The 19,942-nt window shown below is 37.8% G+C and overlaps 1 long non-coding RNA gene across 1 annotated transcript; it reads left to right on the plus strand.

Annotated features, from left to right (window-relative positions):
- The first annotated feature begins 362 nt into the window (after positions 1 to 362).
- Positions 363 to 19,531, plus strand: LOC108316745. The gene is made up of 3 exons (XR_001830427.1): positions 363 to 373; positions 11,640 to 11,643; positions 19,394 to 19,531. It is a non-coding gene; the product is annotated as an uncharacterized LOC108316745 (long non-coding RNA).
- Positions 19,532 to 19,942: the final 411 nt, after the last annotated feature.

The raw sequence follows: 19,942 nt of genomic DNA on the forward strand, positions 1-19,942 counted from the left end.
TGCAGAACAGTAGATGATGGCACTTAAGAAAGAGTAAAAGCCAGCAGGTTGGCTCTTACTCTGTATGTGCTTGTTATTAGCCTGGGCAATGATGACAGAGAAGTGAGGATAAACACCCTCCCTCTTGCATGCTTCCCTTTGTCAGAGGTATAGCTGCTCTAGAAGCTGGAGAAGTGGCCTCTTTCATTCCATTACTTCCAGGACCCAATAGGATGAGCCTTACCACATATGCAGCAGTGCACAGGGAGAGGAGCAAGGATGAAGTGATGGATGACACCCTTTCCAGATTCTTTCACAGGCATTAATGGTGCCCTATGCAGTGAGTGGCATTATGCTTGTGCTTTCTTTGACCCAAGGGATGCCTTGTTGGGCAGTGCTCCTCTCTTAGTTAGGAGTTGTCTGCACTGAGGTTTAGATATCTGGGGGAATGGGGACTGCCTCCTTCTTACTCTTCAGAGCTGGTGAGGCACTATTCCCTAACTGATCAATGAAGCAGGCTGGGGCACACAGCCATGACACAGCCATGACACAGGCCGACAGGTTCCAGGTTGCAAAAGCTGTTCGTGGCTGCAAGTCTCAACACCAAGGAGAAACCTCAATATCAGCAACCCTCCCCCTGCTGCGGTCCTGTAATGGGAGAAAGTCTAATTCCAGCACCTACTGATGGGGTGTATGTGACATATGCTACTCAATCCTGGCTCCCACTCCAAAGCAAGCATTTCTGATTCTGAGCTGACACTGCAATGCCCGCAATAGCTGCTACTGCCAGGTAGCCAAACCATGAATATCTTTGTAAAGCCTGGATTATAAATGGAGTCTTCCTCTCAGTCTCAGATCTAGGAAAATGCTGGGAGCTTTTGCTGGTGTCTCTGTCTCTGTCTCTTAGATTCTACCCAAGTTAGCTCCAGAGTTGAGAGAAACATTGTGCTCTCTCATGGCCTTAATTACACAGATCTCCAGTGGAAGGTGAGTGACAGAGGGAGACTGACTGCCTCTCTCTTATACTGGGGCTTCACTCACTTTTATCAGCTGATTGCTATCATGGGGGCTGCTTGCCCACCTTCTCCCCTGGGCTTGGAGTGTCCTCCAGTATTCTGGTGAATTTCCATTTTCCTTCTTGAATTAAATCTCAAAAAACTGATTTTTATGCACTATTTTGCTACTTTCAGGTGACTAAGTCATGCTAAGAGACTCTAATCTGCCATCTTGGGAACAACAACAACAACAACAAAACCTCTCTTGTTATTGATGTCTACATTTACTTCATTGTGGTCTAAGAATATACTTGATACAATTTTGATTATTGAAAAATTTGTTGAGGGTTGTTTTCTGTCCTGGAGAGTGATGTATCCTGGAGAGTGTTCCATCAGCTGATGAGCAGAATGTGTGCTCTGTAACTGCTGGATGAAATGCTCTGCAAATGTTTTTTAGGTCCGTTTGGTCTAATGCAGAATTCAAAGTTTCTTTGTTAATTTGTTAATTTTCTGTCCAGATGATCTGTGTAATGCTGAGAGTGCAATATTGAAATCCTCAATGTATTGGAAACTATCTCTCCCTCTAAATTTAATATTTGATTTATATGTCTGGATGCTTTGGTGTCAGGTGCACGTACATTTAGAAGTGTTGTATGCCTTTGCTGACTTGATCCCTTTGTCATTATATAATGAATTTATCTGTCTCATTTTATAGTTTTTGAGTTAAAATATGTTTTTTTTTCCTGATATAAGTACAGCTATTCCTACTTGCTTTTGGTTTTCATTTTCATGGAATATCTCTTTCCATCCCTTTACTTTCAATTTATATCTATCTTTAAAGGTGAGATGAGTTGTGTTAGCATATAGTTAGGCCACATTTTTAAAATCCATTCAGCCACTGCATATCTTTTTATGTGAAAACTTTAATCCATTTACATTGAGGATTATTGATATGTGAGGCTTTGTTCAAGTCATTTTATTCAATGATTTCTGGTTGTTTCATATATCTTTCGTTTATTTCTTTCTCTTTTACTGTTTATCATTATGGCTTGTGGTTTTCTGTAGTGGTAATATTTGAGTCTTTTCTCTTTTTTGTTTGTGTGTTTGCTCTACCAGTGATTTTAATATTTTCATGCGTGGTAGATAATTTTCTTTTACTTTCAGGTGTAGGACTCCCGGAAGCATTTCTGCTTTCTGGTATCTGACTGTTATTTCTGATTCAGGGGTTACATGTGCAGGTTTATTACCTGGGTATGTTGTGTGATGCCGAAGTTTAGGGTGCAAATGTTCCTGTTATTGAAGTACTAAGCATAGTACCCAACAGGTAGTTTTTCAACCCTTGCCGCCTCTCCTCCCTCCCCTGTCTAGTAGTCATGAGTGTCTGTTGTTTGTATCTTTCTATCAATAAGTACTCAGTGGTTAGCTCTTCCCGATAAGTGAGAACTTGCAGTATTTCATTTTCTGTTTCCGTGTTAATTAACTGAGGGTAATGGCATCCAGCTGCAAAGGACAACTTTATTCTTTGGTGTGGCTGCATAATATTTCATGGTGTATTAGTCTGTTCTCACGTTGCTAATAAAGACATACCCAAGATGAGATAATTTATAAAGGAAAGAGGTTTAATGTACTTACAGTTCAGCATGGCTGGGGAGGCCTCAGGAAACTTACAATCATAGTGAAAGGGAAAGCAAACATGGCAACAGAAAGAAGAATGAGTGCCCAGTGAAGGGGGAAGTCCCTTATAAAACATCAGATCTTGGGAGAACTAATTCACTATTATGAGACCAGGATGGGGGGAAACCACCCACATGATTCAATTAACTTCCACCAGGTCCCTCCCATGACCCGTGGAATATGGGAACAATTCAAGATGAGATTTGGGTGGGGACACAGCCAAATTATATTACATGGTGTATATATACCACATTTTCTTTACTCAACTCACTATTGATGGGAGCCTAGCTTAATTCCATATCTTTGCTGTTTTGCATTGTCCTTCAATGAACATGTGAGTGCACATGTCTTTTTAGGAGAACAATTTGTTTTCTTTTCAATATATACCAAGTATTGGGGTTGCTGTATCAATTGGTAGTTCTGTTTTAAGTTCTTTGAGAAATCTCCAAACTGCTTTCTACAGTGGTTGAATTAATTTACATTCCCACCAACAGTGTTAAAGCATTCTCTTTTCTCCATAGCCTCACCAACATGTGTGTTTAAAAAAATTTTTAGTAATAGCAAGTCTGACAGACGCAAGATGGTATCTCAATGTGATTTTGATTTGCATTTTGCTGATTATTAGTAATTTAGAGCATTTTTTCCCAGTGTTTGTTGGCTGCTTGCATGCTTCATTTTGAGAAATGTCTGTTCATGTCTTTTGACCATCTTATGGGGTAGGGAGGTATTTGATTTTTGCTTGTGGAATTCTTAAAGTTCCTTATAGATTCTGGATATTGATTCTCCCAGTCCCTGAGCATGAATTGTTTTTCTACTTGTTTGCGTCATCTATGATTATTTTTTCACAGCGTTTTATGATTCTTATTGTAGAGAACTTCTACCTCTTTGGTTAAGTGGTTTGGTTAAAATATTTTTTTTTTTTTGATATGGCTATTGTAAATACCACCATCACCATCTCCTCCTCCTCCTCCTCTTCTTCTTCCTTCTTTCTTCTTTTTCTTCCTTCTTCTTCTTCTTTCTTCTTTTTCTCCTTCTTTTTTTAAGACGAACTTTTGCTCTTGTGGTCCAGGATAGAGTACAATGGCGCGATCTCAACTCCACAACCCCCGCTTCCTGGGTTGAAGTGATTCTCCTGCCTCACCCTCCTGAGTAGCTGGGATTACAGGCATTTGCCACCATGCCAAACTAATTTTGTATTTTTAGTAGAGATGGGGTTTCTCCATGTTGGTCAGGCTTGTCTTAAACTCCCGACCTCAGGTGATCCACCAGCCTCGGCCTCCCAAAGGGCTGGGATTACAGGCATGAGCGACTACACCTGGCTTACATTCTTGATTTGAATCTCAAGTTGAATGTTATTGGTGTGTAGAAATGCAACTGAATCTTCTACACTGATTTTGTATTGTGAAACTTTACTGAAGTTTATCAGTTCCAGGAAACTTTTGGTAGAGTCTTTAAGGTTTTCCAGGCATAAAATCATATTGTCCATGAGGATATGTATACTGTGAGTTCTTTACTTGTTTGGATGTCTTTTTCTCTTTCTTGATTGCTGTAGCTAAGACTTCCAGTACACTATGTGTAATAGGAATGGTGAGAGTAGGCATCCTTGTCTTTTTGCAGTTCTCAAAGGGAAGTTTTCCAGTTTTTGCCCATTCAGTAGGGTGTTGGCTCTGGGTTTGTCATAGATTACTCTTACTATTTTGAGGTATGTTTTTTCAATGCCTAATTTCTGAAGGGTTTTATTATGAAGGGGTGCTTAATTTTATCAAAAGCTTTTTCTGTGTCTATTGAGAAGATTACATGGTTTTTGTGTTTAATCTTGTTAATGTGATAAACCATATTTATTAATTGGCATATGTTGAACCAACCTTCCATCCCAGGAATGAAGCTTACTTGATCATTGTGAATTAACTTTTTGATATGCTGTTGAATTTTGTTTACTCATATTTTGTTAAAGATTTTTGTGTCTATGTTTATCAGAGATATTGACCTGTAATTTTCTTTTTTGTATATGTCTTTTCCATGTTTTGGTATCAGAGTAATGCTGGCTTCATAAATTGAGTTAGAGAAGAGTTCCTGCTCCTTGATATTTCGGAATAGTTTCAGTAGAATTGGTACCAGATTTTTTTCATATGTTTGGTAGAATTCTGCTGTGAATCCATCTGGTCAGGGGCTTGTTAAGGTTTTTGTTACTGATTCAGTTTAGGAACTCATTATTGGTCTTTTCAGGGTTTCAATTTCTTTCTGATTCACTTTTTTTAAATTTTATTTTTCTATAGGTTATTGGGGTACAGGTGGTGTTTTGTTACATGAGTAAATTCTTTAGTGGTGACGTGAGATTTTGGTTCCCCTATCACCTGAGCAGTATACACTGCACCCTATTTTTAGTCTTTTATTTCCCACCCTCCTCCCACCCTTCCCCCGCAAGTTTCAAAAGTCCATTGTACAATTCTTATATTTTTGCATCCTCATAAATTAGCTCTTACATATCAGTGAGAACATATGATGTTTGGTTTTCCATTCCTCAGGTACTTCACTTAGAATAATAGATTCCAATCTCATCCAGGCAGATGTGAATGCTCTTAATTAATTCTTTTTTAATGGCTGAGTAGTATTCCACTGTATATATATGCCACAGTTTCTTTATCCACTCATTGATTGATAGGCATTTGGGTTGGTTCCATGATTTTGTAATTGTGAATTGTGCTGCTATAAACATGCATATGCAAGTATCTTCTTCATATAGTGACTTCTTTTCCTTTGGGTAGATACCCAGTAGTGGGATTGCTGGATCAAATGGTAGTTCTACTTTTAGTTCTTTAAGTAATCTCCACACTGTTTTCCATAGTGGTTGTACTAGTTTATATTCTCACCAGCAGTGTAGTAGTGTTCCCTGATCCCCCTCATCCATGCCAATATCTACTGTTTTTGAGTTTTTAATTATGGCCATTCTTTCCAGAATAATGTGGTATCACATTGTGGTTGTAATGTGCATTTTCTTGATCATTAGTGATGTTGAGCATTTTTTATATGTTTGTTGGCCATTTGTATATCTTCTTTTGAGAATTGTCTATTCATGTCCTTAGCCCACATTTTGATAGGATTGTTTGCTTTTTTTTTTTTTTTTGNTTTTTTTTGATTATTTGTTTGAGCTCATTGTAGATTCTGGACATTAGTGCTTTGTCAGAGGTATAGATTGTGAAGATTTTTCTCCCACTCTATGGGTTGTCTGTTTACTCTGCTGACTTTATTTTGCCATACAAAAACTTTTTAGTTTAATTAAGTCTCAGCTATTTATCTTTATTCTTATTTCACTTACTTTTGGGTTCTTGATCATAAAGTCCTTGCTTAAGCCAATGTCTAAAAGAGTTTTTCCAATGTTATCTTCTAGAATTTTTATAGTTTCAGGTTTTAGATTTAAGTCCTTAATCCATCCTTATTGATTTTTGTATAAAGTGAGAGATGAGTATTCAGTTTCATTCTCCTACATGTGGCTAGTCAATTATTCCACCACCATTTGTTGAAAAGAGTGTCCTTTCCCCACCTTATGCTTTGTTTGCTTTGTCAAAGATCAGTTGGCTACAAGTATTTTGGTTTTAGTTCTGGGTTCTCTATTCTGTTCCATTGGTCTATGTGCCTATTTTTACACCAGTACCATGCTGTTTTGGTGACTTTGGCCTTATAGTATAGTTTAAAATCAAAATCAGGTAGTGCGATGCTTGTTCTTTATGCTTAGTTTCCTAAGAATTCCTTCTGGGAATTCAAAATTCAAATATTTGCCCACTTTATTGTGTCCCATATGTTAGTTATATAGGCGTTGCTTACTCTTTTTTCTCTATTTTTGTCTGACTGGGTTATTTCAACAGTCCTGTCTTTAAGTTCTGAGATTGTTTCTTCTGCTTGATCTAGTCTATTGTTGATGCTTTTACATGTATTTTGTATTTCATTCAATGAATTCTTTATTTCCAGAATTTGTTTGGTTCTTTTTCATAATACCTATCTCTGGCAAATTTCTCTCTTGTATTTTCAATTTTGAATTGTTTTTCTGATTTCTTTGTATTGTCTTTTAGTATTCTATTGTATATCATTGAGATTCTTGAAAAATACTAATTTAAATTCTTTTTCTGAAATTTCATACATTTGTTTTTGATTGGGATCTATTGTCAGAGAGTTACAGTGCTCCTTTGGAGGTGTCATATTTTCTTGCTTTTTTATTTTTCCTATGTCTTTAAGGTGATATTTACACATCTGGTGTAATACTTGCCTTCCAGTTTTCTGAATTTGCTCTCATAGGAGAGGACTTTTCCCTGAAGATATTTCTATGCTATTGGTTGGGTAGAGCACTTTGGCTTTGATTCTGGGTGTTTGCAGTAATGTAGTTTCTGTATGATTTCTGCATACAGGAATGATGCTGCAAATGGCATTAGTGGTATCTGTGATTTTCTTGGTGGCTTAAGGTGCAGTCATTTGTGGAGGCTGTCGTAAAATTTTTTGGGGGACTGGGATGTTACATTGCCCATCATGGGCCCCAGTGGTAACAGCAGTGGGCTAATTGTACCCTTCATTGGTCTCCAGGGTGGCATACACTGGCACCATTGTCAGTGGGTCCAGGTAGGCCAATTTTTGGGCCTCCAGGTAGCTTACTTGGATGACAATAGTAGCTGCAGTGGTCTGGGCAGTGGGTGTGTTCTCCATCTCCTGGTTAGCTGGCATGGCGTGCCTGATGATACCACTCTGGATCCCAAGTGGTATGAGCTGTTGTTAATGGTGGCTGAAATAAGCTGGGCACGCCAATCTCCATACCCATAGATAGCATGGGTAGGTAGGTGCCAGCTATGGTGGTAGTGACAGGGTGGGTAGGTTCAACATCAGGGCTATGGGAGAGGTGCTCAGGTGCCATTGTTTTTGGATTAGGTTAATCTCTAGGCCTCTGGACTGCATGCTTTAGCATGTTGGGGGTTCAAGCTTAGCTGGTTGGGCTTGACTTAGGGCCCCACAATGGTATGTGTAGGTATTTGCCATGGTAGGTACGGGTGGGGAGATTCCCAGGCCTCCTGCAGAATGCTCAAGTAGGAGGTGGAAGAAGCTCTACTACATTTCTGGCACTGAGGAGGACAGGGCCACTTTCAGTGGTGGCAGCCTAGTCTGATGGGCAGGAAAACACATGCCCTGCTCTTGCCTCAGCCCCAGTGGCAGTAACCCTTGCCTTCACTGCATTTTAGTCCCAGCAGCAGCAGCAGCCTGCACTTTGCTCATGACTTAGCTCTAGCACTGCTGGTCCCAGAGTAGTTTACAGACTGTTATGGGCTCCGCTCTTAAAATGGAACCTTGCTGTAGATGCTTAGGGGTTGGGGGAAGTGGGAAACCCAGTACAAACTCATTCCTTGGAGCAGTTCCATTGTGTAATCTCCAGGAAGCTCCATGTATTTGTTTCAGGGCTTATATAGGTGTAGGGGATCTCCCATGGCTGGGACTGCAGAAGTCCACAGTTGGAATGTGGTCCACTGCAGGTCTTTACTTACTCTTTCCCCACACTGGAAAATCATTCCCATCTCCCTGCTGATCTTGGCTGAGCAAACTGCTTCACTTCCCTCTCCTTTCTTGCATTAGGCATTTTCTGTCACTTTTCTGTTGAATTCCAATGTCTTCTTTTTAATGATCTATTCAAAGTGCAATTATCTACTCTTTATTTTGGTGGTTTTTAGCTCTCAATGCATATTTCTGAATGAGGTAAAGAATCAGTGATCCATTTGCTTTCTACTGTATGTTATAGTTTGAATATTTCCTCCACAACGCATGTTGAAACTTAATCCCAACGTGGCAGTGTTGAGAGTTGGGGTATTTAAGAGGCAATTGAATCATGACTGCTCTGCCTGCATGAATGGACTAATCCATTCATGGATTAATGGATAAGTCATTTAATGGATTAATGGGTTATCATGGGAGCGGGAACTGGCGGTTTAATAAGAAAAAGAAGAGAGACCTGAACTAGCATGTTAGCACACTCAGCTTTGTTGCCATGTGATGCCTTGCTCCTTCTTGATATGCTGCTAAGAGCCTACCAACAAGAAGGCCCTCACTAGATATGCCCCTTGAACTTAAACTTCTCAGCTTCTGTAACTATATATGAAATAGTTTTCTTTTCTTTATAAATTACTCAGTTTCAGATATTCTATTAAGGAAAATTAAACTAATGAACTAAGATACTATATTAAACTTACTATATTAAGTTGATTTTTAGGCTAGTGACTTAGAAACTTAGACGCTTTCCCTTCTGGAAGACCATTGCAATTCTTTTTATTTTTTCTTTGTATTCCAGAGACAGTGATTTTGTTGTTGTTGTTGTTGTTGTTGTTGTTGTTGCTCAAGCTGAAGTGCAGTGCACAGCCATAGTTCATGGCAGCCTCAAACTTCTATTCCATTTCAACTTGAGATGTACACGCAATATAATGCTAGATATTTTTAGTCAAAATCATTTTTAGATCTTGCACAAGATAAGTCGTCTTCTCTTATATGTTTCAAGTTTTCTGTAGTAAACTATACTAAATTTAAACTGCTATTTGTTTTCAACTTGTAGACTTCAAACATTTTATTAAAAGCATAATATTATAATATCTTGGTATTACCACATTATAATTATCCCATTGATAGGAAGGTTAATTTTGAAGGCAATTTAGTGACTTTCATAAAGGCATGAAGTGATTTAGCTAAAAGTTGGGCAAAATGATGAAATACTTGTACAAAATGGGTTATTATATTGTTAATTGTATTGTAACTTTATAGAAATAGGGTCTTTCTCTGTTGTTTGAGCTGTGGTGTGATCGTAGCTTACTGCAACTGCAAATTCCTGGGCCCAAGCAATCCTTTGGCCTCAGCCTCTCAAGTAGGTAAAAACCACAGGTGCTTACCACGACACCAGCTAATTTAAATTTTTTTTAATGAGAGATTGGATCTCACCTTCTTGCTCAGGCTGGTCTCAAACACCTTGCCTACAGTGATCCCCCACCTTAGCTTCCTGAGTAACTGGAATTAAAGCATGACACATCACACCCAGCTGTTATAATTCCTCATGTAGAAAAAGTAAAGAGAAACATTTATTATAGCTTTAGAGAAAGGGAGAGAGTTGTTCTTATTTTCTCTTTTCAATCCTGTTTTAGTGAACTACTCCACATCTTAGCAGCCTAAAACAACAATAAACATTTTTTATATCTTACACACTTTCTATGTATCAGGAGTTCAGGACCAGCTTACATGGGTTGTTCTGGCTCAGAGACTCCTATGAAATTATAATCAAGATATCAGCTGGGGCTGTAGTCATCTGCAGACTTGACTGGGGCTGGAGGATCCACTTTCAAGATGGCCCACTCAGTTGACTAGAAAGTAGGGGTTGGTAAGGGCTGGACACAGTGGCTCATGCCTGTAATCCCAGCACTTTGGGAGGCCAAGGCGGGCTGATCATGAGATTAGAAGTTTGAGCCCAGCCTGACCAACATGGTGAAACCCCATCTCTACTAAAAATAAAAAAAAAAAAAAAAAATTAGCTGGGTGTGGTGACACATGTCTGTAATCCCAGCTACTCAGGAGGCTGAGGCAGGAGAATTGCTTGAATCCAGGAGGTGGAGGTTGCAGTGAGCCGAGATTGCACCACTGCACTTCAGCCTGGGCTACAGAGCGAGACACTGACTCAAGGAAAAAGAAAAAAAGAAGTAGGGGATTGACAAGAGGGCTCAGTTTCTTTCTATATGGGTTTCTTCGTATTGCTGCTTGAGTGTCTTCACAAAATGGTAGTTGGCTTCCCCCAGAGCAGGTTATCTAAGAAAGCATGCTGAGGCTGCAAAGTCTTTTTCGACCTTGCTTCAGGAATCAACACACATTTACTTCTCAATATATTATTTGTTTTGCATGTCAGTCCTAGTCAATGTGGGAGGAAACTACAAAAGGGTAGGAATGCTAGGAGGCATTTTGTTGAATGCCTTCCACAAATCCCTACATGGTTGTGTCCTTTGATTTCTGGAGCTTTTCTTCCTGTTTCTATTGGCCAGTCAGTCAATAGCAACATCAAAGCTCAAATAAAGAGATACCTGACAATACAGGGACAATGTATTAGAGATCTGCATGCAAGAAAACAATATAATCTGTACTTGTCAATATCAGTTTCCGCATGCATGGAGATCTCCTTGGGCTTATCACTGTTCCTAGCATAAATATCAAATACACAGAAGTTTCTCTAGAAGTGTAATTTTTTTGAATGAGAGAATGAAAGAATAAAGAAAGGGATTGGTCTTTTTGCCTCATGAATCTGAGTGTTGGCTTTGTGCTGTGACTTACATAAACAATTTTTAGCCTTCAGAAATGCACATTAATTTTAATAGCAAAGAATTAAACATGCTATTAACTTTTACCTTTCAGAGTCTGGGGAGATGCTTGTTGGATTTAAAATTCACTTAGCATAAATCAAACAATTCTTTCCTTTTCACTAATGGATAGCTTTATCCTTTTATTCTCTGGTTAAAAAAAAAGGTGTTTGCATTTGATGTGATTTATTCCAATCATTAGCTTTAATGCTTAATATGCCAAATGGGTATTTTTGATCTGATCCTTTACTTACTTGCCTTAATCACAATCCATCATGAAACTATTCTATAAGGGGATTCCTATAGATACAATTACTATTATTAAATTTATATTTCACCTATTTGTAAAGTACTTTCGGAATTTTCAAAATATCCACAATCCAATAATACCTATTTAAGTTGTCATTCCTTAAAAGGCTCAAAAACTTTAAGATCCAACTTTAGCAATAAAGCACAAACATTTTATATCATATGAATGGTATTCAATATGATTCTTATTTAAGTGATTTGTGGCTATGCTGTGCTAGAAAGAATTTCTAGAGCACTCCCAGAAAATTAAAATGAGGAACTCCCATCTAGTGCTTGTGGAAGTATACATTTCTGGGTTAAGTACATTGTAGATCAATCTGACAATATTTAGTGGAGTTGAAATTGTATATATCCTATGGCCCATGAATTCTGGCCCTGAGTATGTACATTAGGGATACTCAAACACAAAAATCTATGCATTGAAGCATTATTATAGTGAAAAATTTTTAAAGTACAAAAGGTAAAAACACAAATGGATAACAACACAAACTATTACAAATTATGAAATTTGATATAATTCATGCATTTGAATATTCTATAGGAGCAAATTTCTATAGGAGCACAAGTGAATAACATATAGATATCAATGTAGATGAATCTCACATTATGAAAGAGAAAAAGCAAGTTGGAGAAGTACACATAGCATATAATTGTTTGTATAGCTTAACATATGCAAAACACTATTTTTAAGGTCTAAATGGACAGAATAAAAGTTTTCAAAAAAATGAAAATGATAAAACTGAAGTTCAAGATAGAAATTTTCTTTGTAAGAGGGAAGGAGAGTAAATAGGATCTGGGATGGGTAGATTGATGGGTTTAAATGTATTTGTAATGTTTTAGTTCTTGTGTTAAAGATAGGTATACTTATATTTTATAACATATTTAAAAATTTAAAAATCCAAATAAAGAGTTGACAATTGGGACAGAGGTATAACAACACTCAGTGTATGTGCAAATAACATTTTATGCAGTATTATTTTACTGTAGTTTCTATATTTTTTATATGGACTTTCACTGATTCCAACATTGTATTCACTCTATTCACGTGATCATTTTGTGAGAAGTTGCATATATTCCTCCCTCACTTTCTTCTGTAAAAAGGAGTTGGTTACATTTAGTAATCTTTTGCATAAAACACTGTTTGGCTATAATGCTTGCTTTAGGCATAATAATAATTTAAAAAAAGGCCCTAAGAAACAAATATAGGCACAAAAGATAGAATTAACCTTCTAAAATTTCTAAACTGCTTCCCCGAAACTATTCTTAATATTTATTTATTTACTTACTTATTTTTGAAGGTAGAGTCTTGCTCTGTTTCCCAGGCTGAAGTGCTGTGGCACGATCTTGGCACACTGCAACTTCTGCCTCCTGAATTCAAGTGATTCTTATGCCGCAGCCTCCCAGGTAGTTGGGATTACAGGTATGTACCGCCACACCCAGCTAATTTTTGTATTTTTTACAGAGATGGGGTTTCGCCATGTTGGCCAGTCTGGTCTCAAACTTCTGGCCTCAAGTGATCTGCCCACGTCGGCCTCCCAAAGTGTTGGGATTACAGGCATGAGCCACCGTGTCTGGCCTTATCTTTAAAATAAGAATGTTCAACAATGATTTGAAACACTTCTGCTCTATTTTCCTTTCAGTGTTGCAAAATGAAGGGAGAAAGAGCTAGAGGAGGGGATATTCTGAGAGAGGCTAGCTTTTCTGCTGTGTATTATGTAGTTAGTTGCTGCACTTTTACCAGAAAACAAGTACTTAGATATTTGCAGATTAAGTGTTTTTTTTTTTTTTTTTTAAACGAAATTTTGCACTCTTTGCCCAGGCTGGAGTGACATGGCATGATCTCGGCTCACTGCAACCTCTGCCTCTCAGATTCAAGTGATTCTCCTGCCTCAACCTCCAGGGCAGCTGGGATTACATGTGCATGCTACCACACCCAGCTAATTTGTGTATTTTTAGTAGAGACAGGGTTTCCTCATGTTAGCCAGACTGGTCTCGAACTCCTGACCTTATGCGATCCATCGCCTCTGCCTCCCAAAGTGCTGGGATTACAGGCATGAGCCACCATGCCTGGCCCAGATTAAATGTCTATAAATGCTTTAGAATTTTCTTCATGTACTCTCTGAGCATTCTATCCTTAGTTGGAGAAATACAGGTCCTGATTCTTGCCATTGGCTATCCTGGAATGGTTGTACTACCCTAAGTTCTAATAATTACAACTAAGTGTTTCTAATCTCTAGGAAATGACACTTCAGTGAACACAGAGTGAAATTTCCAGCATCTAATTTTCAGAAATATAACTAGCTTCCACTCCCATTAAACAACAATATAACAAACGTAGGCAATGAGGAAAAATAAATTCCAGATGCAAGAACACAGCTGCTTCAGTGTTTATTAGGGCACTGATTTTCAACTTTAGCTGCATATTGAAATCACTTGGGTAGTTGTGCAAAAAATACTGATGCCTGGTCTTGTTCCTGGGGATTATAAATTTATTTGCTATGGACACAGACTAGCATCAGTATTTAAAAAAACCTTCCATGTTATTACAGTGTACAGTAAAGCTTATAAATCAATACATTAATTATATTTTTTCCTGTATAAGAGAGCCTCAAAATATGATTCAGAACTTATGCCTACTTCATGTATAGTGCTAACCAATTTTTAATCACTTTATGCAGATTAAATGGAACTAATTAAAGATCAATACTATTGAGAACAAGGCCCAATGCAGAGAGAAACAAGAGCTAGCAGCCAGAATGCAAGGGCGGAGGAGTAATGTCCATCCCTTTCTTTTGTGGGAATAAAAGCAGAAACCTACTACCAGTGTCCCTGAGTATTAAGCATCTGTGAAATTGTACTGTGATGAGCACTTGGCAGTGCTTTGGCAGTAGTGAATGTTTAATATACATTCATTGAATAAATACATAAATAAAAGAAAAAATACCGAATAAGAGAAATACTTGTTGAAAGAATCTTGCTTGGGAAAAACAAAATCACTTAGCAGTTCTATAAAACTTCTGAAATAAAAATGTTGCACATTCCATATCTCTATTCTTTTTATTTCCCTGGTGTTTGTAGAAAGGAACATATATCTTTATAATGTTTATTCTCCCTAATTCTAAACAGAAATAAACATTGCTCCTTATCTCAGTTCTGGTTTGAATATCCCTATCATTTAGTACTCTTCTAGGAAGCTAAGAGAGGGAGGCTCTTTCTTCACAGCTGTCCCAAGATCAAGAGGCTCCCAAAACAAAATTAAACACTGAACATTCAAGGACATTACCAGATGAAATATGCTTCCTTTTTTACTTCCTCAGCAATACCTTAAGAACTGAAAAAAAGAAAAACCATTTGATGAATGATAGTTCTGGGCTATTTTTAATTTCCTTACCAGCTCAGAAAGCGTGTTCTACTCCCAACTCCCTCATTCTTATGTCTCTGCCCTCTGCCCTGAACAGCTGTAAACTTGTTCATAGAAGATGTACTTTCACTTTGAGACAGTGGTTATCTTCTTTACATCAATTCTGTTCAGTAGTGCACATGTAAAAAGGGGCTTCATCTCAGGATATTTACACCACTTCAGGTTGAATTAAGTTCTTCTTAATCTTTCCAAGGGAGGTAGGAAAATATTGAAGTACTTGCTTCTCTTACCCTTCTGCTAAATCAATACTGAACTTGACTGATTTCTACTTGACTCATTAGGTGCAATGTCTGAAAATTTTTTTAAACTAACATAGAAAGGGATCAGAACAACAACAAAAAAAGAAGTTCTTAAGTAGGTCAGAATAATAGGAACAGAAAAAAAATACAAACTTAGGAAATATTTCTGGTTGACTTATTTTGGGCTTTTATATGAGACCAAATATCATGATACAAAATTACTGTTTCTTTAGGACTCAAAAACAGAAAAGAAGAAAGACATGGGAGGTTTTTTTTAACCTTAAAAGTAGAATTACAAGGGTCAAAACAAGATGGTAGGAATGGACTGTCCAGCAATCATCCCATCACAGAAACATCAATGTAAAAAACTGTTTACTCACAAAAATACCTGCATGAGAACTAAGGAAACCAACTGAGAGATAACAGTACCTAGCTGTAACACAATAATAAGAAAAAGATGCATTGAGGAGGGTAGGAAGAATAGTTTTGCATTACCTACACCACCCCTCCCCCAATCCCAGGCAGCACAGCACAGAGAGATACTGTCCACTTGGGATAAAGAGAGGGAGGTGATTACAGAACTTTAACTTAGATCCCAACATGAGATCTATTACAGTAAAACAAAGAACTGGGGGGATATTCAGGGCCTGATACTTGAGCTAGTAACTTATGACTGAGCCTTTAAACCTACTTTGGCAACAAGTGGGACTGCACAGCTTCAGGCATAAGGCTTGCATGGTGAACTCAATATCTGGCTCATACCATTGCCAGGCTGACATCAGGGGTCCTGGGCTCTGGACAGGTCTCAGTGGGAGGCAACCCTCAGCAGCCTGGGCTTCTGGAATGTCCCAGTGACACTCTGGTCACAACTACCTGGGGCTTCTCGTAGCACCATGCCAGCCATAGCAGGCCCCAGGCTTCTGACCTGTCTCAATGCTTTCCTGCCACAGTGAGCCCTGAGTTTTGAGCAGTACCATGCTTGTCACAGCTTCCCTGGGATTCTGGTACATCCCAGCACTGTGCCTGTCACAGGGCTTTCCAGGGCAAGGCTAGTCTGTGAAGACTGAAATAAGTATCTACTTCTTCAAATGCACAGACATTGACACACAACAACAAGGAACAAAAACAACCAGAGAAAATATCACAAAATGGACAAAATAGAGTGCCAAGGACCAACCCTAAGGAAACAAAGATGTAAGAAGTGACTGACAAAGCATTCAATATAACTGTTGTAAAGAATCTCAGCAAACTTCAGTAAAATAAAGAGAATTCAACAAAATGAGGAAAACAAGATATCAGAATGATAAACTTAATAGACTAAATAATAAAAAATTGAAGCAGATATCTTGAAGTTGAAAATAAAAAATGCATGAGAGCTTTTACAGCAGAATTAAGTAGGAGAAAAAGTCTGTGAATTTGATGACAGATTATTTGAAAATATATACTCAGAGGAGAAAAAAGGAATGAAAAGGAAGAAAACATAAAGGATTTCTATCAAAAGAATGTTTAAGTTATAGGAATTCAAGAAGAGGAGAAAGTTGGAAGGAGAGAAACTTATTTAAAGAAATAGCAACAGAAAACTCCAAAGAAGTTGGAGAAGAAAATATCCAAATACAGGAAGTTCAAAGTTCTCCAAACAGATTTAATCTAAATAAGACTATCCCAATACATATAATAATCAAACCATCAAAAATCAAAACAAAGAAAGGATCCTGAGAACAGCAAATGAAAAGAAATAAATCACATATAAGACAAATCTGATACACCTTAACAGCAGACATATCAGCAGAAACCACCTAGGCTAGGAGAGAACAGGATAATATATTTAAAATGCTGAAGAATAAAAACTGGCAACCAAGAATACTATTCCCAGCAAATCTGTCCATCAGAAGTAAAGAAAAGATAAAGTCTTTCCTCAACAAACAAAAGCTATAAGAGTTCATCAACACCAGACTTTTCTTATAAGAAATGCTAGGCCAGGCATGGTGAGTCACATCTGAAATCCCACTTTGAGAGGCCAAGACAGATAGATCACTTAAGCCCAGGAGTTCAAGACCAGCCTGAGAAACATGAAAAAGCCCCACTGTTACACACACACACACACATACACACACACAAACACACACACATGCCTGCCCCCTTGCTCCCCACACACACAAAATCAGCCAGGCATGGTGGTGTATGCCTGCAGTCTCAGCTACTTAGGAGGCTGAGGTGAGAGGATCACTTGAGCCCAGTGATCATGCCACTGCTGCTACAATCTGGGCAACAATTTGAGGCCCTGTCTTGTCAGGGGAAATGGGGGAAGAAATGGTAAAGAGAATTCTTTAATCTGAACAAACGTTGGTAATTAGTGGTACGAAAACATCTAAAAGTTAAAAAAATCACATAAAATTAAGTACACAGTCAAATTCATTCTAATACTGTAATGGTAGTGTGTAAATTACTTACGTCTTTAGCATAAAGGTTAAAAAATATGACTATTAAAAATAACTATGATATGATGTTAAGGGATATGCAATATAAAATGGTGAAAATTGTTACATCAAGAATTCAAAATATGAGGCAGGGAGCAAAGCAAAAATATAGAGGTCTTTCTCTTTTTAAAGTTAAGTTGTTGTCAGCTTAAAACAACCCCTTATAACCATAAGATTTTTTTTTCTTTGTAAGCATCATGGTAACTAAAAAGAAAACCCTATAATTGGCACACAGAAAAAATAAAAAACAAAGACCCAACACATACTGGAGGAGAAAATCACTTAGCTACAAAGGAAGAAAGCAAGAGAGTAAGAAAAGAACAAAAGATCTACAAAACAATAAAATGAAAATAGTAAGTTGTTACCTATCAAAAATTACATTGACAAGCAAAATAACATTGACAAGCAATGTAATTTTTGATAGGCAACAACTTACTATTTTCATTTTATTGTTTTGTAGATCTTTTGTTCTTTTCTTACTCTCTTGCTTTCTTCCTTTGTAGCTAAGTGATTTTCTCCTCCAGTAGGTAAGAAAAATGGACTAAAGTCTTTAATCAAAAGACATAAGGTGGCTGAATAAATTGATAAAGACTCAATTATATGCTGCCTAAAAGAGACTCACTTCACTTGTAAGAACACACATAGACTGAAAGCAAAAGAATAGAAAAAGATATTCCATTTAAATGGAGACCAAAAGAGAAGAGGAGTAGCTGTACTTAGATAAAATGGACTTTAAGTCAAAAACTGTAAAAAGGGACAAAGAGGGTCATCATATAATGATAAAGAGAATGATTGGACAAGAGGATATAATTATAAAAATATATGCAGCCAACATCGGAGCATCTAAATATATGGCATAAATATTAATAGATCTGAATAGAGAGACAGACTGCATTACAATAATAGTAGAGGGCACCAATACCCCCTTTTAGTAAAGGACAGATCATTTAGACAGAAAATCAGTAAGAGAACATTGGATGTAAACTACACTGTAGATCAAATGGACCTAACAGACATTTGCAAAACATTTTATTAAACAGTTGCAGAATACATGTGCTCTTCAACTGTACATAGAACGTTCTCCAGGATAGATCATATGTTAGGACAAAAACCAAGTCTTAAAAAATTTAAGATTACAATAATGTAAGGTATCTTTTCTGACCACAGTGGTATAAAACTAGAAATCAATTATGAGAGGAGCTTTCAAAAAATTACATATATAGAAATTAAACATGTTCCTGAACAACCAATGGGTCAATAAAGAAATTAAAAGAGACATTAAAATACTTTTGAGACAAATGAAAGTGGCCTTTAGGAGCTCAAAACAGAAGGATTACTTGAAAATAAGAGTTCAAGATGAGTCTAGACAATTGATATGGTTTGGCTGTGTCCCCACCCAAATCTTATCTTGAATTCCCATATATTGTGGGAGGGACCTGGTGGGAGGTAGCTGAATCATGGGGGCAAGTCTTTCTCATGCTGTTGTCATGATAGTGAATAAGTCTCACAAGATGTTTTTGTAAATGGGAGTTTCCCTACACAAGCTCTCTTCTCTTGTCTGCTGCCATGTGTGATGTGCCTTTCGCCTTCCAGTATGATTGTGAGACCTTCCCAGCCACATGGAACTGTAAGTCCATTAAATGTCTTTCTTTTGCAAATTGCCCAGTCTTTATTAGCAGGTTGAAAGTGGACTAATATAGTCAATTGCATACCAGTAGAGCGGGGCACTGCTGTAGATACCAGAAAATGTGAAAGGAGCTTTTGAACTGGGTAACAGGCATTCGTTGGAACAGCTTGGAGGGCTCAGAAGAAGATGGAAAAATGTGGGAAAGTTTGGAGGTTTCTAGAGACTTGTTGAATGGCTTTGCCCAAAACTGACAGCAATATGGACAATAAGGTCTAGGCTGAGGTAGTCTCATTTGGAAATGAGGAATTTACTGGGGACTAGAGCAAAGGTAACTCTTGTTATGGTTTAGCAAAGAGACTGGTGGCATTTTGCCCCTTCCCTAGAGATTTGTGGAACTTTGAACTTGGGAGAGATGATTTAGGATGTCTGGTGGAATAAATTTCTAAGCAGCAAAGTATTCAAGAGTTGATTTGGTGCTGTTAAAGGCATTCAGTTATATAAGGAAAGCAGAGCATAAAAGTTTGGAAAATTTGCAGTCTGACAATGAAATAGATAATAAAATCCCATTTTCTGATGAGAAATTCAAGCTGATTGCAGAAATTCACATAAGTAATGAGGACCTGAATGTTAATCCCTAGACAATGGGAAAAATGTCACCAGGGCATGTCAGAGGTCTTCATGGTAGCCCCTTCCATCACAGGCCCAGAGGCCTAATAGGAGGGAAAAATGGCTTCATGGGCCAGGCCCAGGGTCCCTATGCCACATGCAGTCTAGGGACTTGGTGTCCTCTGTCCCAGCTGCTTCATCAGTGACTAAAAGGGGACAAGGTACAGCCCAGGCCACGAATTCAGAGGGTGCAAGCCCCAAGCC

This window comes from Cebus imitator, unplaced genomic scaffold (assembly GCF_001604975.1).
Source record: "Cebus imitator isolate Cc_AM_T3 unplaced genomic scaffold, Cebus_imitator-1.0 Scaffold191, whole genome shotgun sequence".
NCBI classification, from domain to species: domain Eukaryota; kingdom Metazoa; phylum Chordata; class Mammalia; order Primates; family Cebidae; genus Cebus; species Cebus imitator.